Source organism: Patiria miniata, unplaced genomic scaffold, assembly GCF_015706575.1.
Source record: "Patiria miniata isolate m_02_andy unplaced genomic scaffold, ASM1570657v1 HiC_scaffold_24, whole genome shotgun sequence".
NCBI classification, from domain to species: Eukaryota; Metazoa; Echinodermata; class Asteroidea; order Valvatida; family Asterinidae; genus Patiria; species Patiria miniata.
In genome coordinates this window covers 9,652,591-9,663,386 of record NW_024037063.1, presented here as the reverse complement: position 1 = coordinate 9,663,386, position 10,796 = coordinate 9,652,591, and positions in this window count along the sequence as shown.

The window sequence follows — 10,796 nt, the reverse complement described above, 5'->3', positions numbered from 1 at the left end:
AAATGGCCTGAAGGTCTGAGCCTGAATCTCTTGAGCTGAATGAGGAGGCAGTCAGGGAGCCTGCTAATCTTCCTCTTAGCCTGAAACGTATTGGGCTCGCACTTCATCTCCCTGCCATGATCCACACTGTCCCCCGTGGTGGCAGCACAGAGTGCATCTCTTCCCCTCTCCTCTGCTGCAATTATTAGGGGTTTTATGTATGCATTTTCACATTCTTTGTAAGAAATGGCACAAAGAAGCTCGGAAGAAGTTGTAGAGTTGTAAATTTGAGTTTTCCTTAGTCAAATAAAAAAAGATTCAGTAGCAAAATTATCACAATCGGTCGAGTGGGTAAACATTCTGTGTGGTTAAATAGGTGTATGCAGGAAATGGCGCTCATCTTGGAAAAATGGTGGCCATTTTGAAAATTCAAGTGGCTAATGGAATTGTTCAAAAGAGTAATCCCTAAGAAGTATTTGTGCCGAATTTGGTACTTGTATTCACATATGAAACATGGTTACAGTTATCTGCTGCACTAGAGTAAGCAATACTTTACATACAAGTCTCTGTGAATTCTGGAGAATCTGGAATTGGGATGTTACATTTATTTTGTTTGAGCCTGAAGGAATAGTAACTTGTGAGTCTCTCATTAAATTTACATTCTACAAATTTGCCAGGTTGCTATCTATTTTAAGGACACTGTACACATTATCTGCTGTTCTGATTGTCATACCAACATGTACATGTATAACCACAACATTCACTGACTTTTCATGCTACATTAACTTGTACATGTATATCTAACAATCATTTAAAGGTATTTTCAGGATGTGTAAAACAGCCTTATGCACATGTAATTGCAGAATAATGCACATTCTGCAATTACATGTGCATTTTAAAAGTATTGTGATCTTTGAGTTTTGTGGGAAATGTACTCGTTCTTGACAAGCATTAACATGACAACCAAATTGGCACAGACAATTCTTCAGTCCCTACAGTAAATTTAATTTAAATAGCAAAAGAGGTAACACATAGGCTTAGGCAAGGCAAAATCTTATTTACCCGATACACTCAACACACTTTGGAAAGTAAAACCTAACCCACTGCCTACTGCCTGGGTAAACTTGGCTACGGTCAAAACTTCCATTGATTTCTCCCTTTTATTTTTTACCCAATTTTTTAGACCCCTTTCATGCATCTCAATTGAAGAAATAATTAACACAATCTTACACCATCGAATAACTCAATGTGTTGTTTTTAGGCACATTTTTTATTCACAAGCCAGTCTAAAGGAGAGGCGTCTCTGAATGGGATAGAGCCATCATTTTTCTTATCTGCCAAACCATGGTAGTAACTGCATGTCTACTTGATTCACCCAAGCAATATCACCATTTTGTTTGCAATCACTGACAGGACAAACTGTACTAGATAACCTTTTGAAATTTGGCATAGGCTATATACAATCTCAAACAAATGATATAAATCATTTGGAAAGGTGCTAAATTGTTGCCGTTGAACTAATTCAAATCACTACATAAACATTATAAATCTATTTGTGAGTGCATCAATTTTTTTTATATATAGTCTATAGAATTGCCGCTTGCACCCAAGCATCTATGATATTCGCGCAGATTCGGTAATTAATTAGAGCAAGAAGCGTTCTGACCTCCGAATTCTCATTATTCAGCTGGTGCCTACTTTTGCGTCTTCCGTATTAAACCCATTGTTGTGTGACAAAACAGAGTAGCCGGCCTAATTGACCAATCAACAGCTTTTAGTCCACAATTACGTCGCAATTTATATTAAAAGTCGACTCCGATTGGCTGGCGCATGGGATCGCATGAAAATGTGGAAACTTGCATTGATACTATATCAGACGTTCGTTGTGTGGTTCTGCACACGTGAATGTGTGAATGATCCTCAGACTAGTTTTCATATGAATCTTGAAACAAAATAAATTGTGCTTACACCCAATCGTTTGTCAAGAGCTTGGCTGAGGTTAAAAACAACCAGGTAGACCGCTCGAGAAGACAGAAATGTCTACAAAAAGATTAAAAAAAGAGCGATTAACTCCATTGGGTAATTCTATTTGATGCAAAAGACTTTTTGTTTGTTAAATTTGTTAAGTTCTATACAACTGATACAAAACAATTTTCCAACAAGTTCAAATAAACATTGAGCTCCTTAAATATTTGATTGTGTGGTCTAAAAGGCACGCCCATTTCGATATTTAAATGGACTGTTTAGGGGTCAAGGACGAGGCCATTCAATTTGGCCCGCACCATGCATTCTTCAGTATTTTTGAGTTACGCATGAGAAGGATTCAGGCAGTACAATAGGGTACGGTAAAAAGATTAACATACTTCTACTTATCATTATTTCAGTGCAGTACAATTTGCTAGTTTTCCGGAAGACAGTTTGCTTGTATAATTTTTAGGTGCCATAGCTGATGCACCACCATGCAGCACATAATTACATGTAAACATTTAACACAAACAAGTGTTACTTACCTGGTGCATTGTGTAGTACAAATCTTGGCCGGCAAAATCCCAGATGTTGAGAGTAGGATTAACATCTGTAGATTGATACCTATATCTTATGCCCTTTCTCATGGACACAGCTTTTTTAATGACTTCGTCTTGAATTAATGACTTTTTCGTTGTGCCACGTGGTTTTGTTTCAGTTGTCTGGGTGTGTGAAGCTATCGTATAAAGAAGTCATTGTTGAATAATTAGAAAATATCATACTGCTTTATGTCCCCAAATGCCAAACTGTGTGATCCCACCATTACATTTGCAACAGCAGTTGTGGTCATTGTGGGTGCGGTTTTTTGGAAACAGTGCTGCTACGTTTGTGGTTGAGACGTGGTCCCATTTGGGGGTCTACACACTCTAATTTGAATTAAATGAGAATAATTACATAATTTTTAAAGTTATAATATTACTAACGTGCTGATGATGCTTGAGGTTGGTATGCAAGTCTAGGCTGAGATTGTTCCTAGTCATCATACAAAAAAAAGGAGAAAAAAAAGAAAAGAAGCAAATTAGCCTATACAAACTGATCATGAGCTGCAAATTAACTTGGTTTACGGGTTATCATTGTCACATTCAATGAGCGAAGTGCCAGCTTTGGGAAAATATGAATACCTGTACTTGCCAATTGATTTTTGGCACTGTTCCTTCTACCTAATAACGCCATACTATAGAAAAGTAGATGTATCACCTAAACGTTGTTGTTCGATACACTGTATAACGTTGTGTGTATATTCATACCGATGGAGGGCTAACGCACTATCACCACGTCGTCCACCGTGCTTCACAGTCACGTACCGCTAAAGGTTTACATGATTCTTTCTTTATTATTGCTCTCTGTTTTTTCTCACTCAACATTATCTCCTGTTACTTTCAACCCATATCCTGCTTCTATAGTAGCCTGAACGACTACATAAGTGGCTCAAATTTTGGACTTGGGTATTTGTGCCACATACCCCATGCTTAACATCCTGAACATTTTTTTTCTGAATTATTCTAGTATGCTTTTTCACTGATATTCGCCAATAATATTTTTACCTTGCCAACAACTAGGAGAAATTAAAAGTTAAAAGTTGATAACCCATGACCTCGAGAAAATGAGCCAGTTATTTTTGACTAAATCTGAAGCGTCCAGCTAAAAATAAGAGGATAACTATACATTAGCAGACACAAAACTAACTTGTCCTTGTTATTCACAGGTTAAAGTGCACTCTAATATTATTGTGATTTAAGCTACATATTAGTAAAACCCATCGATTCCCATTGCAAGTCTGGAAGGAGTATCCTCCTTGTGTATATGAAAGCTGAATAGCTCACTCTTTTTAACACAAACTCTGTTGCAACAAAAGTATGTTTCAAGTGAACATAAAGCCTCGGTTGCAACTTGGCATTTATATATTTATTTAAAATTATATAACAAACATTTCCAGCTGAGGTTTTACTAACAGTCAATTTTGTCTTTTTATTGCTCTGCCGCATGTAACTTACTTTCTGACGTTCTCTTTCAAGACCAATCATCAACTCATGTTGACTGAGGCTGGTTGAATCACCTATAAATATACACAAAAAAACGTTTGTACCAATGCCACCAAAACGGCCTAATGGGTTCGATCTAGAGATTGATAGAAAGAGGGTTTGATGTTGTGAACATAATTATAACTGTATATGTAGTACCTTAAAACCCATAAACATTTAGGCTATCAGCATCGTAGCTTAAATTTTTAATGAAAGCCACTTTTGCCCATCACAAGCTTTGATGAGAAACATACTGGCATTATTTCAAGGGAAACGTACTGTAGGCCTATGTGGACGCCACATTTGACAATCAGATTCTGGCAGCCAATAATCCAATTATGTCTTTTGTCGAACGAAATGTGTTCGTTATTTTACTCGAAATTGAGACAATGGAAAAATCAACATTTTATGCCAATGGCACAGCCGTTCGCATACATGTATCTCATCCATAAAGGTGATAAGAAGGTATTTACGATACCGAAAACGTACAATCAGTAAATTAATGTTTTATATTACACTTTGTGCAAAAAATAATGCATGTGTTCATGCCCATAAAACAAAAAACCAGTCTTGGGCCAAGACTACATGCATGTTAGATTTGATGAGTGTAAGTTTAGTGTAAGTTTAGTGTAAGTGTAAGTGTGACCACAAATTCGCTGCCTTGTGGAGACTCACACACAATAGTGAACAAAACATTGTAAAGGTCTCCACAGGGCAATTTCTATAGATGAATAGGTCTCCACAAGGTTTTCACGAAATAGATATATGGGTTTTACTCAAAAACTAGGAATTTCCAAAGTATGTTTATCTGTCGCAAATGGAAGAGTTTTAGAAAAGGGATATTAATTCCAAATTTCAGCCCAGGAAACTTATTCTGGTTAAAATAAGAGCATTTTGAAAATTCACCTTCAAAATTGAACACTTTACTACACGGGAACAAAGAAATGTCTCCACAAGGATACAAATTTTGGAATGTGTGATCGTGGGTAGGCATTACATTCACTGTGTGGACTTCCGAACAAAAGGGGTCCACATAAACCAGGTAGAGGCGACGTTGTGTGGACTTGGGCAAGTCCCACAGTGTTTCCCCATTTCTGGAAAAACGGTTTAGAGGCAATTTTTGGTTAGCTTCATCTGTGACAAAATGAAGAGAAACACTGAAGGGGATCATAGAAAACAAATAGGGTTTTAAGAGTTTTCACAGTTTGAGATTTTTTTTTTCACTGTTTTTTTCTTAACTAAACGAAACCAAGGGAATGTCCACACTTGGTATGTAACGTCAACATGGGTGAGTTAGTGTAAGTTTAGTGTAACATTTAGATGGTGTCCTGTTGACTTCTGCTTGTGTTCTAGACGTGTTTTCATGTAGTCATGTAGTCATTTCGACATCTTGTTTTAACATACAAAATACAAGTACATTGTACATGTACACGTATCTTTGTATGCTTTTGTTTTAAGGCAGAGAGAAAGGTTAATATTTTGTGCCACAATAAGGTTATTTTGGTTAGATTATTATTTTTTGGGATGTTTTAACTTGCATCAATTAAAGATAGGAATACAATCCGTAACATAACTAACCGTATTATAACTATCAATATTTTATGGCAATGTTTTTTTACTGATGGAAATAGATAAATGAGCGCAACTTTAGGGTATAATAGAAGCCAATTTAGATTGTTAGTATGTTAGTATGTCCTAAGTCACTTCAATTCGTTAGAAAATGTTATTAATGAAAGGAAGTGTAATCACCAATAAACTTTGCAAAAATAAATTAATAAAAATATTCCCAAATATGGTAACAAATATATTAATCTACCGGTATTAAAGATTTATGCAAATTAGGCATATTTCTACTAGAAATTCTAGTTTGGCATCCATACTTTTCGGATTCAGCACCCCAAAAGTGAGTAAAATAGCTATGCGACTTCTACTCAAAAATGCCTCTTCATATCATGTAACATTTTTGTTTAAATATCGCCTGGACTACAACGCCACCTTATAACTAAACGTATATCTATATTCAAACCAACAAAAGTTTTTAACTGTAGCGGACAAATCGTTGTTTAAATGTTTCTACCTCTTTGACAGTGCCATGATTGTGCAGAACTGATGTTTATGGCGCAGTCCGTAGTGATGCCTTCTGTGGATAATTCTTCGCTGTTAAACCTGTAATTAAAAAGTCATTCTAGCGTGAAACAAATGTACAATCTAGAGGTCCGTGTGTGAGTAACATAATATGTCACGTTTCAGTCCTATTCCAATATTTGAGACACAAAATTCAATCATGAATTATAATTTTTTTCGGATAGGGGCGGGGGGGGTAGTACTTTCAACGCTTCGAGTGCTTGGGGTTTATTTACGGCATTTTTTTTGGGGGGGGGGGGTCGCCACCTATTAGTCAGTGGGCTTGTGGTGGCCCATATGCAATTTCGGGTACATTCTTTGAAACTCTCAGGATCACTAGAGGATACCTAAAGAAGTTCAAAACCACTTGATGCCATTTTTTCTGACCATTTTGTGGGCGTGGCCATGATATTCAAAAGTGGGGGGTATCGCTCGCAAAAAATAATTAAAAAAAAAACTTTTCTTTTTCGCATTTGGACAGTTCACCCAATGGCTACATCACAAGAAAAAAAAATCCACAATTTTGCCTCTATTGGGGGTGGGGCAACATTTTAAAAAGTGGGGGTCATATGTCGCTAACAGAAAATCGACCTGTAAAATGCAATCTTGAGTTTTTTGTTTTTGTTTTTGTTTTGTTTCAATCCATTATAATTTGGCGCGGAACAAAAATGTTTACATGTCAACTCATAAATTCTTCGGCTCCCATTTGGGGGGCGTGTCACACTTTTTACATAAAAAGGGGGCATACGTGTATTCCAATAGGAAGCTTGTGTGAGCCCATATGGATTATTGCACATTCTTTCAAACTCTCACAAACACTCCTGGAAACCTCAACAAGTAAAAATCTGCTCCACCCTACTACCCCCCCCCCCCCCCCATTGGCCATTAAAATGGCAGCCGTTTTTAACATATCTGGCATATTGTACACATACATGTACAAATGGACAAATAATCAATTTTATGAGACATTTATATTTTGGTATACAGTGAAATCTCGATAAGTCAAACTTTGAGAGAATGGGCTCAAAATGTGAGCTAAGCTGAGTTTTGAGTCAAGCAGGGTTGTATATCACTGTTATACAACTGAAAGGAATAATTAGTCTTTATATTGTTTGACTTAACAGGAGGTTTGATTTATCAAAGGTTGACTTGTTGAGATTTCACTGTAGTTTAGTTTGTCCTGACAACAATGCTGACCTTGTTTTATAACATAACATCTTCACCTCATTGATAAAAATGATATTATGAAATGGGGTACTCGATCATTGGAAATAAAGTTTGAAAATTACAAATTGCAATATTAAGAGTAAAAATTGACAAACTAGGGTGATTTAGTGACTTGTAATTGGACAACATATTTGGTATTTAATATCCATGACGTTATTAAGTCATAGAAAAGTGTGAGACTAAATTGTCAATAGTTTCAGAATCCAGATCTGGATGGATTACACAACTTTTTTTGTTTGTCACAGTTTTAAATATGGCATATCACTGAATATATGTATCATTAATATAATTGGTGTCATACTTTAAGATTGGATATATCAGAAGGAAAACTTGATAACCCAAGCCTCTGTCAAGAGGTTTGCCTAACTTTTGAGTTTTTCGCTTTGGAAAACCATACTGGAATGTTAAGGTATTTGTAGTTATTAAAATACTTTCATAATTTGAACTAGTCACATGCTTTTCTTGAATCTTTGGGGAGCCAGGTTGGCGCTTGGGGAGTCAGGTTGGCTCATCGGTTACTTTCCTCGCCTTTCATCGCAGGGTTCGATTTCTGCCTGGGCCTTCATGTGGATGGGGTTTTCAGAAACTATTGGCAATATAGTCATCAAAGTTTCAGCCTAAGATGTGTTTCTCTACTCGGTGGCTACAAATCATTTTGATATATCCAATCATATCATGTATGGTGATGTGCCACATTTAAAACTGTTAAGTGAAACAAATCTTGTGTGATCCATCCAGATCTGGATTCTGAAACTATTGAAAATATCGTCTCACACTTTTCTATTTCTAAATTAGGTCATGGATGTTGAATGCCAAATATGTTGTCCAATTACAAGTGACTTATAAAGGATTCACTAAATCACCCAAGTTTGATAAGTTTTACTCTTAATATTGAACTTTGTCATTTTCAAACGTTATTCCAATGACCGAGTACCACATTTAATAATATCACTTTTATAAACGAAGTGAAGATAAATAAATTTGAAGTTAAAAAGGCTTTTGCAGTTTGTGTGTAATAAAACGAGGTCAACATTGTTGTCAGGACAAAATAAACTACAATGAAATCTCAAAATGTCAAACTATTGATAACTCAAACCTCCTGTTAAGTCAAACGAGGACTTTATTCCCTTCTATAACAGTGATATACAACCCTGCTTAACTCAAAACTCTGCTAAGCTCAAATTGGAGCCCACCGTCTTAAAGTTTGAGTTATGGAGATTGATATCAAAACATTAATGTCTCTCAAAATCGATTATTTGTCAATTTGTATGTGTACAATATATGCAAGATATGTTAAAAAAAGGCTGTAATTTTAATGGCCAAGGGGGTGGGGTGGAGAGATAAGTAGGGAGGAGCAGTTTTTCACTTGTTGAGGTGTCCAGAAGTGTTTGTGAGAGTTTGAAAGAATGTGCAATAATCTATATGGGCTCACACAAGCTTCCTTTTGGAATACATGTATGCCCCTTTTTATGTAAAAAGTGTGACACGCGCCCCAAATGGAAGCCGAAGAATTTATGAGTTGACATGTAAACATTTTTTCCGCGCCAAATTATAATGGATTGAAACAAAAACAAAAACAAAAACAAAAAACCTCAAGATTGCATTTTACAGGTCGATTTTCTGTTGACATATGACCCCCACTTTTTAAAATGTTGCCCCACCCCACCCCAAAAGAGGCAAAATTGTGGATTTTTTTTCTTGTGATGTAGCACTTGGGTGAACTGTCCAAATGCGAAAAAGAAAAGTATTTTTTTAAATTTTTTTTTGCGCGCGATGCCCCCCATTTTTTAAAATTATGGCCACGCCCACAAAATGGTCAGAAAAAATGGCATCAAGTGGTTTTGAACTTCTTGAGGTATCCTCTAGTGATCCTGAGAGTTTCAAAGTATGTACCCGAAATTGCATATTGGGGGTCATTTTCGACCGTAAGCCCACTGACTATATAGACCCAACCCCTCCCCACTCTCGGCTTCCTTTTTCAGGTTTTTGTAAGTTTTTGTAAGTTTGAAATTCTTCATGTCTTAATATAACTGTACTAAACTATCAGATCGCAATCGGTCATCATGACAGCACGTACCTCCACCAAAAAAATGCTGCAGTGTTAGTCCTAACACTGAAGCTGAAGAGTGCGATAAAACAGTACATGGTGAACCTGAGCCGACGCTATTAAAGTTCTGGCCTCGGTAGCAAGCGATCCGTTTCAGGAAATTACGCTAGGCATTAATGTGCACAAACACAGTCGTGAAGAGTATTTATATCAGATTGTATGACACAAAACATTCAGGCACTCAAGTACATGTATGATATAATAAATAGGCAAGAATTCAAAGCTGCATCCCCATGCTAGTTTTGAGTGTCTTCGTTTTATTCTATTACATAAAATTAATGAACACCATTATGGGCTCCGTGTACAAATACTCCTCCTGCAACGATCAGAACAGGGCCATATTTCTTGGCTCTTACCGTTACCAAAACATCCCGGCTTAATAGCAGAAAATTCCTTGCTTACGGTAAGCGTATTTCACGCCGAATTTTTTCTCGCTACGCGGCAACCCGTGGTCCGATTTTAATGTTTTTGGTATCAAAAGATGCGCAAAGCTCGAGTCTAAAACGTCATGACAGCTCGGGTCGCGAAAAAAAATTGTTAGAGGCTATCACGGAAAATGTTGAGGGGGGGGGGGCAGATTCCGCCCCCGGCCCCTTTAGGGTTAAATTCGAACGCATTTGAGCGCTAACAACGCCTGACGCTCACGCGATCAAACGCTGTGGCTAATGGGCTAATGAGCTTTAGCTTTGGCATATTCATGAAGTCGTGCGTTCATGTACTTTGCGCGCGAACCTGTACGGTAGTACGCCCACGGGGCTCCGTCCACGGGGCTCTCAAAAGTGGTTTAAAAGTGGTACAAATGCGCCCTCAGGCTCTTTGATGGCACACGGAGCCCATACTGCACACAGTGCTACGCAGCATCCTTACATTTGCCCATACTGCACTGTTTGACTGTCCTTCAATATACAAGTACTCGTTATATCGCCATGATATCTACATCAAAATATAGGTCACGTAACACACTCTCCAAATTTGGCTGAATTATGCCAATTCAAAGGTTACGGATATGCAAAATAGGCATGGACAACTTCTAGCCGATGAGAAGCATTGCCTCCGCATTGGGACACATGGTGTTCGGGGAATTAACCGTAATTCTGGCCATTCTATTGTAGTCGCGAACATTTCTAACGTGACATGACGGGTTTTTTTCTTCAAAGTTTTGCTTATATTTATAGGACTCGAGTGTTATTAGCCTTCCTTGGGTCGAGTCGAGTCATTCTGATGAGGAACTCGAGTCAAGTCGAGTCATTTGCTCGCAGTGACTCGAGTCAAGTCACCAAAAATGATTCGAGTCGGACTTGAGTCGATTCATT